An 18,792-nucleotide genomic window follows, 5' to 3' on the forward strand; every position below is an offset into this window, starting at 1 on the left:
ATTTCAGGCAGTCAGTGGACTATTCCCACTGAAGGCAATAGAGTAATTGTAAATGATTTTACCTTTTTAAAGCAGTTTTATTCTGCTGCTATCATACATGGAAGACATCATATTGGTTTTCAAAGGTCATGTTTTATTCTCCGATTGATCTATAACTCTGTAGAGGAGTTGTTTCTGAATGAATTGCTACAGTAAAGACTGTTAAAATGTACCTTGAGTATCTCTGTTTACTGAATTATTAGGGTGTATTATAATAACTAAGATTTTTACAAACCCAATTTCCCAGTGAAGTATGTAGGTAAGTAGTACTATCCTTATTTTACAGATGGGAGAACCGAAGAGTAGCAATGAAGCTCTGAAATATTCAAAAGTAGCCTCTTACTTTGGTTGCCTAACCTATGTTATAGTATTCAGAGATGCTGAATACCTGCACCTCCCATTGATTGCAGTTGAAGAGGTGAGTGCTCAGCACTCTGAATATCAGGCCTAAAGTCTCTACTGTTGGGACCGACATTAGAGGGCACTTTTTGAATATTTTGGCTTAAGTGACTTGCTCAAGGCCCTAGGAAGTCAGTGGCCAAGGTGGAACTAGAATTAAGAAGTTCCTGGCTCCCAGTCCTATGCACAGATGACTAGACTAAGCCTTAGTGACAAATGTATCCTCTTCTCCACCACAGTCTATCCCTTCCCAAGTGAGGAGAGTGTTTAAAAAAGACTGAACTTCATACAGCTAAGAAGGAAAAAAAAATGTCTAAACTCACTGGAACCAAGTTGAACAGAGTAATTTAAAACAAACTGAGGGAGAAGGTTAAGGGATGGTACTGAGTTATGGAAGATATTTCACAGAACAGCAAGGACAAACAGTCCTCTGAAGTCGAGGCACACTCACTGTTTGAAGGGAATAAAAAACAAATTTAAGGCTAGTAAATTACTGAACCTTCTTGGTTTTAAAAGTATTTTAAAAATATAATTGTATTTTAAAACATATTTCAGTGCCTATTTCAAGTCAATCACATTAGACCAATATTGATTGTTAAATTGACCACTGTTACATGACTTTCAAAGGCACTTGGGCTCCTAACTCACTTTGTGTGTGTGCATTGCAAAAAAAAAAAAAGACCCCTGGGAGCAAGTCTCAGAGCCCGGGTCACCTGACTGGGCTCATGCTACAGGGCTAAAATTACTAGTGTAGACATTTGGGTTTGGATATAGCCTGGGCTCTGAGACCCATCTGTCTCACCGGCGTTCAGAGCCTGGGCTCCAGCCCGAGCCCAAATGTCTACACTGCTATTTTTAGCCCTTTAGCGTGAGCCCCACAAGCCCACGTCAGTTGACCAGGGCTCTGAGACTCACTGCCATGGGTCTTTTTCTGCAGTGTTGACATACCCTTAGGCTCTTTTGAAAAATGTACTCTTTACCTTAACATTTCCAGGGTATTTGGAATAGTTCATGTTACTTTGCATCACACAAAGCAATAAGGCATTTACATGATTTTGTGCCATCTGTATTTTGACTGAAATAAATGAAGCTGTCCTGGCACCATGGAAATTGATAGACATGACAGTTTGTTAATTACAAAACTAATTTCGAGTAATTGGATATATTGCCAGCAAAGAATAAAAATAATGTAGGGTGATATTTTCAAAAGTTTCTAAAAGACTTTTTGAAATTTTGCTCATAATTCTTTTTGTGTTCAATGGGTCTGCTCATCTGACCAATAGCTCTCTCTAATAAAACATTTTTCATGGCGTTAAGGTATTCCAAGAACTTAATGAAATGTAACATCAATTAACTTTGAAGAACAACCAAAAAGTTCATTAAATGCATAGTTGTTTAGAAAGATATGTTGCTCAGTCTATAGCATGATAAAAGAAAATTTCTTTAGGATACTGTTTGAATGGTACCTCACATCAGTCAGCTTGATAGACAGACAGATAGATAGATTGCTTGGGGATACATATTGGAGAAATTGTGGTGAAAGAGGAGATTTTATATATATGTGGTGGATATGTCCAGTCATTACAGAATATTGAGATGCAATTTGTAGCCAAATATAATAAATTGTTGGGTATTTATTATCAAATTATCCTTTGGTAATCCTTCTGGGGCTTTCCTTGTGGTCACACAAAAGGAAATTAAGAATTAATCTATCATCTGCTAGTAGCTGCTAGGCTACCGATAGCCTGTCACTGAAAAAGCAAAAATAGTCCAACTATGGGAGGGTGTTATTATGGAAAAATTTAACACACCCGTTGTGTAGCCAGCAAAAGAGGAGGACAAATAGATACTTAGATATGAGGTTCAGTATTTTATTCAATACTCAGACAAAGAGCATTCACCTGCAAACAAACAAACAAAACCAAAAACCCAAACCAGCACAACTGTCTGTTTTTTAAATATTAACATTTGATAGACATAATTGGTCTGTTAACTATGCGTAATCAGAGATTTCACTCAATTTAATAAAATCAATAGAAATGACGTCGCGAGATGTTGTAATGATGCTCACTCTGTAATATAACACCTTGTTAAATAGAGATCTAATGAGTATTTTATTGTATAATGTTTCCTTACATAAAAGTTCACTGTTGTAAAGATTATTGTTTTGTTTCTCATATTTACATGGTACGTATTTATAACCCTGTTCAAACTTCCTAAACAAACAAAGAAGCACGTGTGCGTGCGTGCGCGCGCACACACACACAAATAAATAAATAACAAAACAAGAAAAATACCTTACATTGAGCTTCTTCTTTTCCTGCAGTAGAATTTTGGGTTTACTTTGAGACATATTTATAATGTTCTTTGTGGTTTTGTGTAGTGGATAAAAATCTTGTTCAGCACTCTTGTGCTGATTACTGTGGAACACAGTGCACTGCCAGGTTAAAAAGTAAATATTTTAAACTCCATGGAATCAGCTAAACTTCTCCAGAGTTGGTTTGCGAAAGCAGCACGAATGTGTGTTCTATATTCTGGCCAGTTCAGGCCGATCTTTACCAGATGTATACTGATAAGTGTGTGAATCTCACTCTCTGATCTATAGGTCCTGCCCCAGAATCCCTCTTGATGGCTTTCATCATGCTGCATGGATTTTTTTATTTTTTTTTTGTGCTCAGGTATTTTATTAGTAATAAGAAACCAAAGTAACGAAAAAAACAGCACTGCCCCAGGAGGACTTGTTAGGTGATCAATAAGCAATTAACAACTGGAACAGGAGGAGGACCCCAACAGCAGTCTAAACTTCCTTACTAGCTCCCCTAGCAGTTCAGTATGTACCATAAGTGAAACCAGAAGGACGACAGAATGGAACCCTGCATGAGAGAGCCCTTAGGTCAGAGTATCTCTTGAAGCACTGGGAGGGGCCTGCCCATTACTAAAGGCTGCCACTGTGGTGGAATGTCCACCACACACAAGACTTGAAGGGGTTAAGGTGGCCAGGTGGGCCAATTAACTCCCCATTCTACACCTGGGGGAGGAATCAGGGAGCAGGGATTGATTAAATGAGACTCAGCTGGACAGGAACAGGAGGGGCCTATGTAAAGCCCAGGAGCTGAGAGCATCTGAGGGCTGCAGGGAAGTAGTCTGCAGTCACTCCCAGGGTGAAGGAAGGCATGTTTGGGCTTACAGTTACTCCCTGGGAGGAGGGCTGGCAAACCCAGAGAAGGAGGAGAGCTAGAAAGGTAGGAAAGGCTCAGGGGAAAGGTAGCAAGGGATGGGGTAAGACAGACCTGCTGATGAGAGGGCCCTGGAACTGGAAGTGGAGTAGAGGGCGAGCCTGGGTTCCCCTACCAGCTACTGGGGAAGTGGTGCAGACCACACAGAAGAGAGCAGACTGCCTGGGACAGTTGGCCTTGGCAGACTTTGATACCCTAGAAAGGGCAGACCATAGTGACCTGGCTGGAGGACTAAGCCATGAACAGAAAGCTGCAGCTCCTTGAGCAAGAGAGGCCACAGAATGAGAGAAGATGATGAATGGAGAGACCACCAGAGGAGGGCGCAACACCTGGAGGAAGCTAATCCCCAAAGCCACCAGGAGGAGGCACCCTAGCAGTGAGTGAACCCCATGACACCCTCCCTCAGTTTAAGGGGAGGAGCCAATTTGGGGGGACAACAAATGAAAAAAACAGGGATGGTAGTGAAGGTCACGTGGATAGAATCAGGGATCCACAGGGGGACACTGAGCAAAGAACCCCGGACAGCTCCCACTGCTCCTCGAAGGCATCCAGGGAGGCAGTTGTCACAGCCCAGAGGAACTCTGCCCAGAGATGTGATTTCAAGAGGGATCAGAAGTAGGCCCCACAGTCACAGAGAGTTCCCCCCGTACACCATCCAGCTTCCTCCTCCTGGTATGTGAATGCCCACTTTGGAGGAGGAGGTTGATGAGGAGGTTTCACAACTTTGCGGGGCCACAGAGGGGGTGTGTAGATCAGGAGGTGTGGGGAAAGGTACAGCCAGAACCTCAGGAGCAGGTTCTGGAGGAGCCAGAATAGGGGCTGCAATCTAGCATACCCAGAATATGCGCCATTGTCTCCGTCTTGCTGCAGAAAGGACAGGAGTCAGGGGAGTTTATGGACCACATCATGTGCATGCCTGTGCTCACAGCTCCATGAAGGAACCACCAACTCATATACCTGGTGGGCTGTGAGGCCCGAGTGGAATGCAGATTGGCCTATCTGGGTACTTTGCCCTCCTTGGATGGTAACACCATTTCTACACCACTACACCTCTACCCCGATATAACATGACCTGATATACCATGAATTCGGATATAATGCGGTAAAGCAGTGCTCCGGGGGGGCGGGGCTGCGCACTCCGGTGGATCAAAGCAAGTTCGATATAATGCGGTTTCACCTATAACGCTGTAAGATTTTTTGGCTCCCGAGGACAGCGTTATATCGAGGTAGAGGTGTACATGGTTTATACACCAGGTATATCAACAAAGCCTGATAATCAGTGGTATTAAAGGCGCTAAAATCTAAAAGAATCAGCATGGACACCTGGTCTCTCACCATCACCATGAGAAGATCTCATTCCAATGACACCTGCAGAGTTTCCATATCATACCCTATCTGAAAACCAGACTGATAGGGATCAGAGATCCCAGATGGACCTGTTTTGCTCAGGTCCCTTTTCCCTAAAAGGGAAAGCTAGATACGGGACAGTAATTGTGAAGACTAAGCACCGAGAGAGAGGTATTTGAGGAAGGGCCCAACAACTGCTCCTTTGAGAGAAGCTGACACCGTGCTTTGGGGAATCACAATAGGGATATTCTGCTCTCCTGCTGCTGCGCACAAAGCTTTCTGGTGGGCACTTATGTGCAGTACAGGACAGAACTTAGTCCATGATTGTAGGCAATAAACTTCTAAGTTTAGCTTAATTACTAAGGGCTGGTCTATACTTAGCCGCTAGTTCGGCGGCTGGAAATCGAACTTCCTGGTTCGATTTATCGCGTCTGGTCTGGACGCGATAAATCAAACCAGGAAGTGCTCGCCGTCGACTGTGGTACTCCAGCTCAACGAGAGGAGTACCGCGGAGTCGACGGGGGAGCCTGCCTGCCGCGTGTGGACCGCGTCTGAACCACGGTAAGTTCGAAGTAAGGTATGTCGACTTCAGCTACGTTATTCACGTAGCTGAAGTTGCGTACCTTACTTCGACTTGAGGGGTTAGTGTAGACCAGGCCTAAGTAGTGTCAGTATTATAATAGGGCAGGCAACTCTATCAGAGCTAAAGTGGAGTATCACACGCTTGTTTTAGAAGGCTGAGCTAAGAGTTACTATTACTTCTATGAAAAGGCTAGTCTTAGAACTTAAACTTGTATTTTGAACCTATTTTATTCTGCCAACTACAATAGGAAACAATCATGTTTTTAGTCTAACTCCATTTTAGAACATTCATTAAGTGTGTCTTTTGCCTGTGTGTTCATAAACAGTAATTTCCCTTTTTAAATTTTAGGAACATTTTCATCAGCTCTGAAGGAGCAGGCAGGTGGCAGATCATGACACGAGCTTTTGATATGTACAGATCCGTAGTGAAACATAAGAGTTGAAACAGTAGTGAGCCAGAAAACTGTTGTAAAAGGCAACAGTGACAAAGGATTACCCACGCTAGCTGCCAAAAAAATGTTCTTTTTTTTAGGCTGAGTGCCTGTCTGTTTCACTGCGTTTTCAGCATTAGGATGAAGTGCTTTTTGGTTGCTTTTTTATTTAGGTTGAACCTTATCTAGTGGTTAACATAATTATGAAAAATGTGTAATTCAAAGGCATGTATATTTCTAATTCATAGTTGTCTAAGACAATTCTCAGGAGTAAAGACTTCTTTTAGACTGCCTTGGTTCTGAACATACTGTATCTACTTGAATGACGAAACATTAGTAAGCAAAAAAGCCAAAGTTCTTTGTAGGAAGGCAATTGCTGCATAGCAACTGCACAGAGAGGATGCAATCAAGCTTGCATGTGTTCTCTTTTCTTGCTATTTTTGTCCTGATTTTATCAATGCTTTGATATGTACAGAAAATATTAAAGATGTTGGTAACAGTTATTTCATTATTTTATTCATTGGTACTTCTGATATTAAAAGCAAACAAATCAGTTTAATTATTGTACTTTAAGAAGAATATTTAGATTGAATTAAACTTGTCACAAGTGATGGAATTGTGCCATAAAGTTTTAACATAGATATGAACACAAAATGTAAAAAATATGTTTGAGATGTCTGCAAGGGCAGAGTTAAGATATATATAGAGAGGGAGAGGGAGAGGGAGGGAGAGAGGGGAAAAAAAAATTTGTCAAGGTCAGTAGGCCCCAAATTTAACCTGTTCCCCTCCCCCAGTATTTATTTGCAAACTCCCTATAGTTCTTTCTCTCTTTTTTCCTCTCAAAACAAATGCTTCACTGCTGTTTTCTTAATATTTTGTTTTGTATACAGTATACCGGTATCCATGAGCAATCCTACAAAAAACAGACTAGAATATGCCTGCTGGAGGAAAAAATATTTGATAAGGAAACATAATTCAGTTTCAAACTTCAAGGGACATTTTATACAAAAGTGAGGAAATAATTATTTTGGAATGATGAAAAATATCCTAGCAGTGTACTTTTAAGCAAAACAAGCAGGCATCTTGAGAGCCCGTGTGATTCATGTCATGAAGTCATTCTTAACTGATAATGTTTTATCTTGACTACTTGTTGAGAGTGAAATTTACCATGGTGAGGAAGATGTATGTAAGGATTGTCACACAGTTAAGCCACATGGACGGGCACGGCTACAATTGGCTGTGCAGGCATGCCCTCTGCAAACCCTGCACAACATGTAAGTTGGATTGGCTGGCACCAGAGCGCATGTCTACACTGCAATTAGACACCCTCGTCTGGCCGTGCCAGCAGGCTGGGGCTTGGGCTAAGGGGCTGTTTAATTGCTATGTGGACCGTTGGGCTCTGGCTGCAGCCTGAGCTCTGGGACCCTCCCATCTCGCAGGATCCTAGAGCCCATGCTCCAGCGCAAGCCTGAACATATACACTACAATTAAACAGCCCCATAGCCTGAGCCTGCATGCCTGAGTCAGCTCAGTCACAGGTGTCTAATTGCAGTATAGGCATACCCAGAGAGGCCAACACATAGAGGACGTTTAGAGGTGAGCCACAGGAGGGGCTGTGGGATTCCGTGACTGTACAAATCCCAATGGCCTTATCTTGTGTAATCAGTGCATAGGAGAAGCAGCTATGGCTGAGAAGGCTTGTCTAAAGCTCTTAGATTGAGAGGTGATTTTCAGCATCCAGGAGAGGGACAATATGAAGCCTTTTCCCTTAAAATAAAATTCAGGTAGACTTAGAGTAAATAGCATTGCCAACTTTCACAATGTACTTACAAGTATCACAACACTTTTGGTCTTTTCTGTCGATCCTCAGCTCCTGGAGTCATGTTTTTACATGAGAATCTCAGCAATCATTTAAAAAAAATGTAGCCTTTGTGGTGGCGGAGAAAAGCTTGAACACATGAACTCAACGGCTCAAAATAGCAGAAAGCAAATAAAAAGGACTCAAAAGTTTATTTTAAAATGGCATGATTTTTAAGCCAAACTCATTTTTGAATGCTTGATGTTGATAATACTGAGTAAAAGTAGATTGAACAAAATTGATTTGCAACCACAGCTTCCTTAGAGTAGATGAATCTCTTAATGTTTGGAAGAACAACATATTTACACAGGGATGCCACTAAAATGTCAGCATTTGCCAACAGTTATCACACATGGTATCGGAGCACACTCTAGCTTTCCTCTATGTTTAGGAAATAATTGTGTGGTGTCTGCTGGCAAATGCTCAGATGCTGATGTTCATAATTAACCCCCCTCCCCCATGGGGTAAAATCCTGCTCCCCCACTGGCCAGTCAGTTTAGTGAAATTGTGTGAAAAGTTGGTATGTCCCCTTAAAGATCTTCACAGCTTATGGCAGGCCACTGCAGTGTGCTGGTCACATACTATTTACAGTTAAATGGCTTGCCCTGGTTCATATGGGGTTAAATTCAATCCACCACAGAAGGCCAGCGCAGTGCCTAAAATTCAGGGCTTTTGTGGCTTGGATGGTATTTAATGCCCCATGGATAGTGCTCGGGATTCTTTTTATAATCTCAAGTTTAGTTCCTCAGTTATCAAATACTTGCTGTAAACATCCAATTTTTATCAAAATGCGCCAGGGAGTTTCAAATTACTAAACCATCTTTTCTCTCTGTCTTTAACCCTTTCCTTAAATGATGGAAATATTCCCTGGGTTTCAACAAAATACTTCCACACAAAACGGATAGTTTGTCCAGTCACTTTCCCCACCAAACACAGACAAAGCACCCCCAAAAAGGAAAAAGAATAGGTACTTCTATATTTCAGTCAAGTTTTGGTGAGTGCCGGTTGTTTTCAGCTTTAGGCTGAAACTATAGCTGTTTTGTTGGTCTGGCAGGGTCCCTGTCCATCTGAGGTCAGTTTGGAAGGATGGGTTGGAGGCAAAATGCAGTTATAGGATAATGTTTCTTTTTCCTTCCTGGTGGCAGCAACCAACGGAGACAGCATCAAATATACAAAGATCAAATTCAGGACCAGCTCAGGGGCATCATTAACCTCGGGAAACACATTAAAGATAGTGAGCAACATTTCTAAACAATAGATCTTAAAGAGGAAATGAAACGTTTACCATTTAAACTCTTAAACTGTTAACAGAAAATGCAAAAGCCTGTACTAATGCAGATACAGGCCACCAGCTGTCATTAAAGCACACATGAACATGTACACATGTCCTGCTTAAATGTGCAAATAGCTGAATACACATATGCAAATTGAGGTTTGCACATATAATTTCATGTATGATTCTCACCTATCTGCCCCTCTTCTCACTCCCCTTTTGTATTCCTAATGTGCCTATATTTATATATTGCAGTTATATGCACATGCAAACACCCACTTGTGTGAATCCTCTTGCAAACAACTTACACTAATGCATATGTGGATATGTTATTTGTACTGTATATGCAAGTTTAGAGACAGCTAAGGAAATTTGAATTTTGGATTTAAAAAAGTGGTAGCTCTGAAACACATACCAGATGACTCCAAGGACTAGATCCACACATTAAAATAGATTTTGGTACCCAGAAAGCTGATTTTAGAACTGAATGCACCTGAAAGATGTTTTGGAATAGAGTCTGGAAATGAACCTCTATCTCCTAGTACTAATCTTGATACTCAATATCAAACACTTCATAGCTCTTAATTAATAATCCAAAAAACTACATAAAATGGGAAATATTAAAACTAATGAATGCTGGAGGAGGAGGAGCTCTATAGCTGGCATTTTAAAAAATGTAGGGTGGAACTGTCTTGGGAGCTAGTAATGAAACTAACTAGGCTGAGTTTGGGTATCCCTGTATGAATTCATAGAACCATAGTATCATCGAAATGTAGGGCTTGAAGGGACTTTGGGAAGTCATGAAGTCCAGCCCCCTGTGCTGAGGCAGGACCAAGTGATGGGGATTCCACAACCTCCCTCGGTAACCTATTCCAGTATTTAACTATCCTTAAAATTAGAAAGTTTTTCCTAATATCTAACCTAAGTCTCCCTTGCAGCAGATTAAGCCCATTACTACTTGTCCTATCTTCAGTGGACATGGAAAAAAATTGATCACCGTCCTCTTTATAACAACCCTTAACATATTTGAAAACATGATTGAAAATTGTTGTCAGGTCCTTCTTCTTCTCTCAAGGCTAAACGTGCCCAGGTTTTTTAATCTTTCCTCATAAATTATGTTTTTTCCTTTTGTTTTTATTGCTGTCCTGTGGATTCTGTCCAATTTGTTCACATCTTTCCTAAAATGTGGTGCCCAGAATTGGACACAGTATTCCTGCTGAGGCCTCACCAGTGCTGAGTAGAGCGGGACAGTTACCTCCCTTATCTTACACACAACACTCCTGTTAATACACCCAGAATTATATTAGCCTTTTTTGCAACTGCATCAAATTGTTGACTCATTCAATTTGTGATCTGCTGTAACCCCCTAAGTGCGTGGTGTCATCTGCGAGTTTTATAAACATACTCTCTACTCTGTCATCCAGGTCATTAATGAAAATATTGACTAGATTAACATCTGTTGCTTTCATTGTGCTAGATAGCAAAATGAACTCTCTCTGGCATGTTTTAGGCCTGATTCTACAAGTTGCTGTAGGATTTGTGGTCTCTCAGAGTATTGCAGGAGCCACCAGCCCTTTGCAAGTTCAGAGCCAGGCCTCCTTAGTGATGGCTGTCAGACTCCTTATCAGAGACTAGTGGTGGAACTTCACTACTCATCATTTGAGTAACTGGTTTGGCAAAGTGTGGGATACTTTTGTTATGTAAAAACTGACTAATTTGAATCATAGAGACCTGTTCTGCTATTTGGCTCCCTTTTAAAAAATGTGCTATTTAAATATACAGCAGTTAAACTGCCATGTTTGTTTTTCTGTATAACACCGAGTAGCTTCAACCCTGTTTATTGTGTATTCTTGCTTTAGTCGTAATGAATGTTTTATTATAGGCCACTTATAACTGATGACTTTTGCATTCTTTGACTGGAATCGCATGGGGGGGTGTTGCAATTCTATGACTGCATAATGCGGACCAGAATTTAGGCAAAAACCTGTTTGGTAACACTGTAACAACAGCTTGGTACCTCAGTCTGCAAACTACAGAGTCAGGGAGCTAGAGAGTTTGTGTGTATATCTAGCAGCCTGAATCAAGAATCCCCTCTCTGTTTACCACACCCGAGTCCTGTTCTTCTAATTGAGAAGGTTCTGTGAGATTTACTCTATACCATCTTGTGCTTTGTTCTGTATCTTTATTGTGATTAAAAAAAATAAAAATTTATCTCTCCTCCCAGCTTTCCAAGCCCTCCCCCTACCTTCTTTCTTTATCATCGTGGACAACATCACAATCCCGCCTGTCATTCACACATGTCATCTGGGCATCATCTTCAACTTGGATCCCTTTTGGTCCTCACATCCAGGCTATGTGTAAATTTTGCAGATTGTCTCCTGTCCATCCACACAGCTAAAATTCTCATCCAGACTTTTATAATCTCCCATCTCAATTACTGCAACATCCTTTTCTCCGGCCTTGACAAATCTAATCTTGCCTCACTCATATCCATTTAGATTGCTGTTGGAAAGATCATTTTCCTAGCCTGTTGCTTTGACCATGTCACACCTCTCTTTACATCCCTCCACTGGCTCCTCCTTTATCGTGTCAAAGATAAGCTACTTATTTCCATTTTCAAGGCTCTTCATGATGCTGATTCCTGCCTCCATTTGAAAATTGTTAAATTTTCAAACAAGCCACCTTCATATTTTCTCCCATACTATCCCTCATGCTTGGGAGGAGTTTCCAGTAAATATCTGCCAAGCTACCTCATTATCCTCCTTCAAATTCCTCCTTAAAACTTTATTTTGCCGCAATGCCTACAGAAAACTTGATACTGGTTAGGCCTGTGATGTGCTAAGACCACAGCCTGCCACGCTGACCAATATTGTCTTTTTGTTTCCTTATTCTCCCCCCTCTGTCTGTCTGGGACCATCCTTTTGTTCTGTGTTTGTAGAGTGCCTAGTGCTATGCCTATGGGTCATAGTGACTATAGTAACACAAATATACAGAAAAGAGAGGTCAAATGTTTCTACAGGCTCTAAATAAGTTGTCAGGAACAATCTTCCATTAGCGTGGAGTTGGGCTAGATGACCTAATAGGAAACAGAGATGGAAAAAAGCTGTGATTTATATGAATATTAAAGTTGACAAACTAAAATGAAAAGTCAAGAAACATTAAAGTTCTCCATAGTAGCATAACTCACTGTTGTTTATCATTAATGTGATCTTAGTGTACTACAGAAATCTCATTTTTTCGGGATTCATATAGATAATGTGAAACTGAATAACTTTCATATTAATCTGTGTTAAAGTGCAGTTAGGTACATGGCAAGCCTTAATGCTTCACAAGGACTGTGATTCGTAGAAGCCTTATTGGCACTGGCACCGTATTTTGTGTTCTCATTTCACTGTAATTGCAATGGTTCTTTGTTTTTTCTTCCAAGAATACTAACGTTTAAGAAAGGTGATCAATTGTGTGTGTGAAATATCTAGTTTAAAAAAAAAAAATTAAGGCAAAAATGTTGCATGTCAAGTCGTATCTTAACATAGTCTATTTGCAGTTTAAACAGCATCATACAATTTTTCCTTCCCGTAATCCAGGCTAGCAATGGGCTTTGTAACCTTAAATAAAACTAATACTAGATTGCAGTCTAAATTTAATGGGGTATAATCCTACCCTCCTAATCAAGCAAGATTCCCATTGGCTCAAGAGGGAGTTTTACCTGAGTTGGATTGAGCCAATGATACAGATATAAACATTTTAATTTCATTAAATATAATCTTTGGGACCAAATTTAAACCTCAATCTCTGAAGAAAGAGGAGAGGGAAAACTCTGGATACGTGTCACCTCAGGACGGGATGTAGAGATAGTTTCTTGACACCTTAAATGACTGCTTCGTGGAGCGGCTAGTCCTGGAACCCACAAAAGGAGAGGCAATTCCTGATTTAGTCCTAAGTGGAGCACAGGATCTGGTCTAAGAGGTGAATATAGCTGGACCGCTTGGTGACAGCGACCATAATGTAATTAAATTTAACATTCCTGTGGCGGGGAAAACACTACAGCAGCCCAACACTGTAGCATTTAATTTCAGAAAGGGGGACTACACAAAATGAGGAAGTTAGTGAAACAGAAATTAAAAGGTAAAGTGCCAAAAGTGGAATCCCTGAATGGAATGGAAACTTTTTAAAGACATCACAATAAAGGCTCAACTTAAATGTATACCCCAAATTAAAAAACATAGTAAGAGAACAAAAAAAGTGTCCTCGTGGCTAAACAGCAAAGTAAAAGAAGCAGTGAGAGACAAAAAAGTATCCTTTAAAAAGTGGAAGTTAAATCCTAGTGAGGAAAATACTAAGGAACATAAACTCTGGCAAATGAAGTGTAAAAATATAATTAGGAAGACCAAAAAAGAATTTGATGAACAACTAGCCAAAGACTCAAAAAGTAATAGCAATTTTTTTAAGTACATCAGAAGCAGGAAGCCTGCTAAACAATCAGTGGTGTCACTGGATGATTGAGATGCTAAAGGAGTACTCAAGGATGATAAGGCCATTGTGGAGAAACTAAATTACCGTAATTCTTTGCATCGGTCTTCACAGCTGAGGATGTGAGGGAGATTCCCAAACCTGAGCCATTCTTTTTAGGTGACAAATCTGAGGAACTGTCCCAGATTGAGGTGTCATTAGAAGAGGAGGTTTTGGAACAAATTGATAAACTAAACAGTAATAAGTCTGTAGTTTGTAACCTATTATTTAAATCAGCTGCTGTACCAAATGACTAGAGGATAGCTAATGTGATGCCAATTTTTAAAAAGGGCTCCTGAGGTGAGCCCAGCAATTACAGGTCGGTAAGCCTGACTTCAGTACCAGGCAAACTGGTTGAAACTATAGTAAAGAACAAAATTGTCAGACACATAAATGAACATAATTTCTTGGGGAAAGTTAACTTGATTTTTGTAAAAGGAAACCATGACTTACTGATCTACTAGAATTCTTTGAATGGATCAATACGCATTTGGACAAGGGGGATCCAGTGGATATAGTGTACTTAGATTTTCAGAAAGCCTTTGACAAGGTCCCTCACCAAAGGCTCTTAAGCAAAGTAAGCTGTCATGGGATAAGAGGGAATGTCCTCTTATGGATTGGTAACTGCTTAAAAGATAGGAAACAAAGGGTAGGAATGAATGGCCAGAATGGAAAGAGGTAAATAGTGGTGTCCCCCAGGGATCTGTACTGGGACCAGTCCTATTCAACATATTCATAAATGATCTGGAAAAAGGGGTAAGCAGTGATGTGGCAAAACTTTCAGATGATATGGGAGGGGAAATCACTCATTTGTTCTCTTCTCATTTTAACTTTCATTTTCTACTATTCATTCTTCTTCATCTCCTCTTGGGCCCGATTATTTTCATTACGAGGATAGTGTGAAATAAGCATATAAATGTGAGAGAGTGTCACCAAATATCAGTAAGAAATATAGATCCCAAGATGTTCATGAGTCATAATAAGTGACTCGGGGCCGTGAGGCCCTACACTCAACCTGATAGAATTCCTCTGTTTGTAATGCAATAACTTTTGACCGCCACATCTGATCAATTCCAAAATTTCAGGGACTGTTGTAGGAGTCAAGGGGCACGCAGAATCCTACTAATTTTCATGAAAAATAGAAGAATGGATGAGGCAAATGAGGGACACACGTAGCTCCTTGCATCTGCTTAGCAGAGCCATCCACCTTTGCCATTGTCTATAGGTCAAAGAACCAGTTGATGGCAGCCATTCACACCTTCCAGCATAACAACACCCCATCTCAGCCCATCCTCCCAATGCAGTTTAAAATTGTGACACCCTGACTGACTTATCTCCCAGACAAAAGGAAGAGAAATCAGAATGGTGGGGGGTATGGGGACGCGTGCACACAGAGGCTCTGGCTATGTAGCAGCATGGAGGGTCCTAGTATGGAAGGAGGGTGGAATGAGGGGCACCCAGTGCCCCAAGCATAGGGGGAGAACGGGGATGGCAGGGAATGGTATGGGGTGTGTGTGTGTGTGTGAACAGTGAACCCCTTGTGGAGGTGGTGGGAAGAATGTGGCTTGAGGGAATGGGGGATATAAAGTGCTTCTGTCGTGGTGGCAATAGGGGACCCACTGAGGTGGGAGAATGGGGGACAATGATACTGGGGAGGGGGACATGGTTATAGTGAAGGGGGGAATGGGAGCCACACAAAGACCCTGTCATGGGGAAAACTGGGAAATAGAAGAACACACAGAGCCGCTTGCATGGGGTAAGAGGGATGCACAGAGCTTCTGACATGGAGGAGGTGCGGGGCTGCAGGGAGTTCTTGAAATAGAGCTGGCTGGGGAGGATGGCAAACAGGAGGTAAGGGGAATGGAGGCATGCAAGGAGCCACCGGTGTGTTCAATGAGCTTAGCCTACAGAAGCAACCCTCTAGTAGTAAGGAAAATCAAATTCTGTTTTCACTGTTAGAGAGAATGGAATGTGACTGAATCTATTTGCTAACCACCACTGGCACGACACCTGTGACCTAGCTAAGGAACCCTGGGAGGAACTTTTCCTCCCGCTACTGTCCCTGTATGCTGCTGTGGCAGAGTAAAGGGGCTAGAAAAGTCCCAAATCCAGTGGGGGAGAATTCCCTTGGTGCAAAAACTGAGTAATACAGCCACAGGATATCATGTGAGGCCCCCTCTAATGCCCCAGTGCAGGGCACGCAGGCTGGAAGGGACCTTCTGAGTCACTGAGCTCACTCCTCTGCTGTCACAGGCAATCCTGTCATATAATCCCATTCATACATTAATCAAGCTCTAGCTTAAAACTAGGATGACCAGGTGTCCCGATTTTATAGGGACAGTCCCGATTTTAGGGTCTTTTTCTTATATAGGCTCCTATTACCCGCCCACCCCCATCCTGATTTTTCACATTTGCTATCTGGTCACCCTACTTAAAACTAGCTAGGTTATTGGCCCCCAGTACTCCTACTGAAAGGCTGTTCCAGAACCTCGCTCCTCTGATAGTTAGAAACTTTCTAATTTCTAGCCCAAATGCATTTGTTACCAGTTTATACACATTTGTGCTTGTGCCAATGTTGTCCCTTATCTTAAATATCTCTTTTCCTTTTCTGGTGTTTACCCCTCCCCCCACCCAACCAAGTTTTTATAGCCAGCAACCATATTTCCTCTCAGCCTTTCTTTTGCTAGGCTAAATAAGCAAAGATCCTTTAGTTTTTCTTTAGTCAGACAGGCCCTCCTTTCCCATAATCATCCAAGTAGCCCTCTCTGTACCAGTATGAGATCATTTTTCTTGAGCATGGGTGACCAGAATTATACCCAGTATTCCAGATTAGGTCTTACCAGTGCCTTGTACAATGGCATTAATACTTCCCTATCTCTACTGGAAATACCTCGCCTGATACATGCTACGACCACATTTACCTTTTTCACAACAGCTTCACAATGGTGGCTCAGACATCCTATGATCAACTAATACACCAAGGGCTTTCTCTTCCTCTGTCATAGCCAACTGTTCAGTTCCCATATTATAGCAGAAATTCTTGTTATTAGTCCCTATGTGCATGACTTTGCACTGTGTACTATTAAATTTCATCCCATTTCTATTACTTCCATCTGCGACTCCATCCAAGGATATATGCTAGGGCAGGAAGGGGACAGGGCTGTAGTGAATAGCAATTCTGGGTGGAACTGGTGCCCACAGAGACAACTCATCTTGAGCAATCATAATTGTGGATCCCCAGGGCTGCCTAGATGAATTGGTGCTAGTTTTTGGAGCTTGCAGAAGCCCAGAACTGGGTGGGCACAAATGAGGGATAAACCCATGTTAACCATTATTTGACCCCCTGGCTGCATCTATAAAGAAGGCTTGTATGCACCAGGAAATTGACCAGAACGAACATTACTGAATGAGCTATTCTGCAGTAGTTATTCTATAATAGCTCCCTGTAGCTATTCCTGTGGATTCTATTTGGAATAAAAGTCACTTTATTCCAGAACAATTAGTGCACTATGTGAATTTTAAAATTTATTAACAGCGCTAATAAATTGTTACGGAAATATTTTTGCAGCACTAACTTTACAATTCTACCATGAATAGGTTTGGTGTATGTGCAAGTTTTGATATGAAGGCCGGTCATCCAGAATCTGCAAAACTAGGGTGGTGCCTGACTAGGAAGGTAGCAGTTTAACAACTTCTCTCTTCCTCGGTTTTCAAAAAAAAAAAAAAAAAAGTCCTCCATTTCTCAGGTTTTCTGTCCCAGTTAATTCCAGAAAATTCCATCAGCTTTTCCCCTTCAGAATTCTGACTCGATGGGACAGCTTTTCTAATTCTAGCATTTCCAAAAGTTTTGGGACTCAGTCAATTGATTTAGGATAGTGACATCACGTCCAACAACTTGTGATTGTGATTCTTGCTGCAGCTAACAACTGGATAATCAGTTCTTTTTAACCCTTCTACAGCATAGATTTTTGGGTAAAATTCAACAGAAACACTAACCCAGGAACACTAGTTTATCTGACAACTGGCAACCCGCCATCTCCTTAATAGAGTCCCCAACATCTTTCCAAAATGTCTTAGTTTTTATATGAGTCCGGCTTATGTGAAGACATCCATCCATTTCATTATACTCTCTCCAGCATTTCCCTGTCCCTGCACCATAGATACATTTAACTAAAATTTGCATTTAATTAAAATGACATCAAAAGATTTTTTTCAAATTAGGTGCTCACTCTAGATCATAAAATAAATATGATTTATTTGTTTATTAGATTCCAAACAAATGTTGACCATTGAAACCTATATCTGTATTTATGTATAGATGGTATAGCTCTGTTTAAAAATAAAAAAATGTGAAAACCAAATCAATGTGAACCAAAGCACCATCTCTCTAGGTACACTTGTCATTCTTTGGGAACACCAGTAGATGGCGCTCTCATTCTATAACTGAGCTGCACTGTTTAGTTGAAATGGTCACAGTTGTACTCCGATCATTTTAAATAATAATTTCTTGGAGTTCAGCTTCTTAGATGGAAACAAAATTTATTATAGCAGTAAAAGTTTTCATTGTGAAGACAGTGGAGCCTTTTTTGAATTCAATGCAACGTTTAGGGAAAGAAAATTGAATTACAGGGCTTATATTCTTCTTATGGATTTTAAAAAATCTAAAAATCCTTCTATGTGTTTCTGTGAAGGCTGTATTCATGTACTATGTGATGAGAAAGAGGATCTTATTTTGTGATAATGACTGGAATCAGTGCTACAGATATGGCTATATAATGTTGGTTATGCTATATCTCTGCTTTACAATACTTGAAGAAACAAGTTGAGAATAAGCAGGATGACACTGTCACTATTTGGTTGAAATATATTTTATATTGTAGGTTGTTCTCAGATCTTGTGTGACAGTATCAGGTTCATGTGTAAAAATTCTTTAGGTTGTTTACAAAGCATTCTCATTTATTAATCTACCTAATTATATTAGCTGTGGAATGCTGTTTTTAGCACTGTTTCCATTTGTGGTTAGGCTGCTGATGGTACGAAGTACATATGATTTCATTTTGATGGTGCAAAATCCTTTGGATCATAGCTGCACTTAAAATCTGATGGCAGTGCTCTCAA

This window comes from Terrapene carolina, unplaced genomic scaffold, assembly GCF_002925995.2.
Source record: "Terrapene carolina triunguis isolate 2854851 unplaced genomic scaffold, T_m_triunguis-2.0 Scaffold130, whole genome shotgun sequence".
NCBI lineage: Eukaryota > Metazoa > Chordata > Testudines > Emydidae > Terrapene > Terrapene triunguis.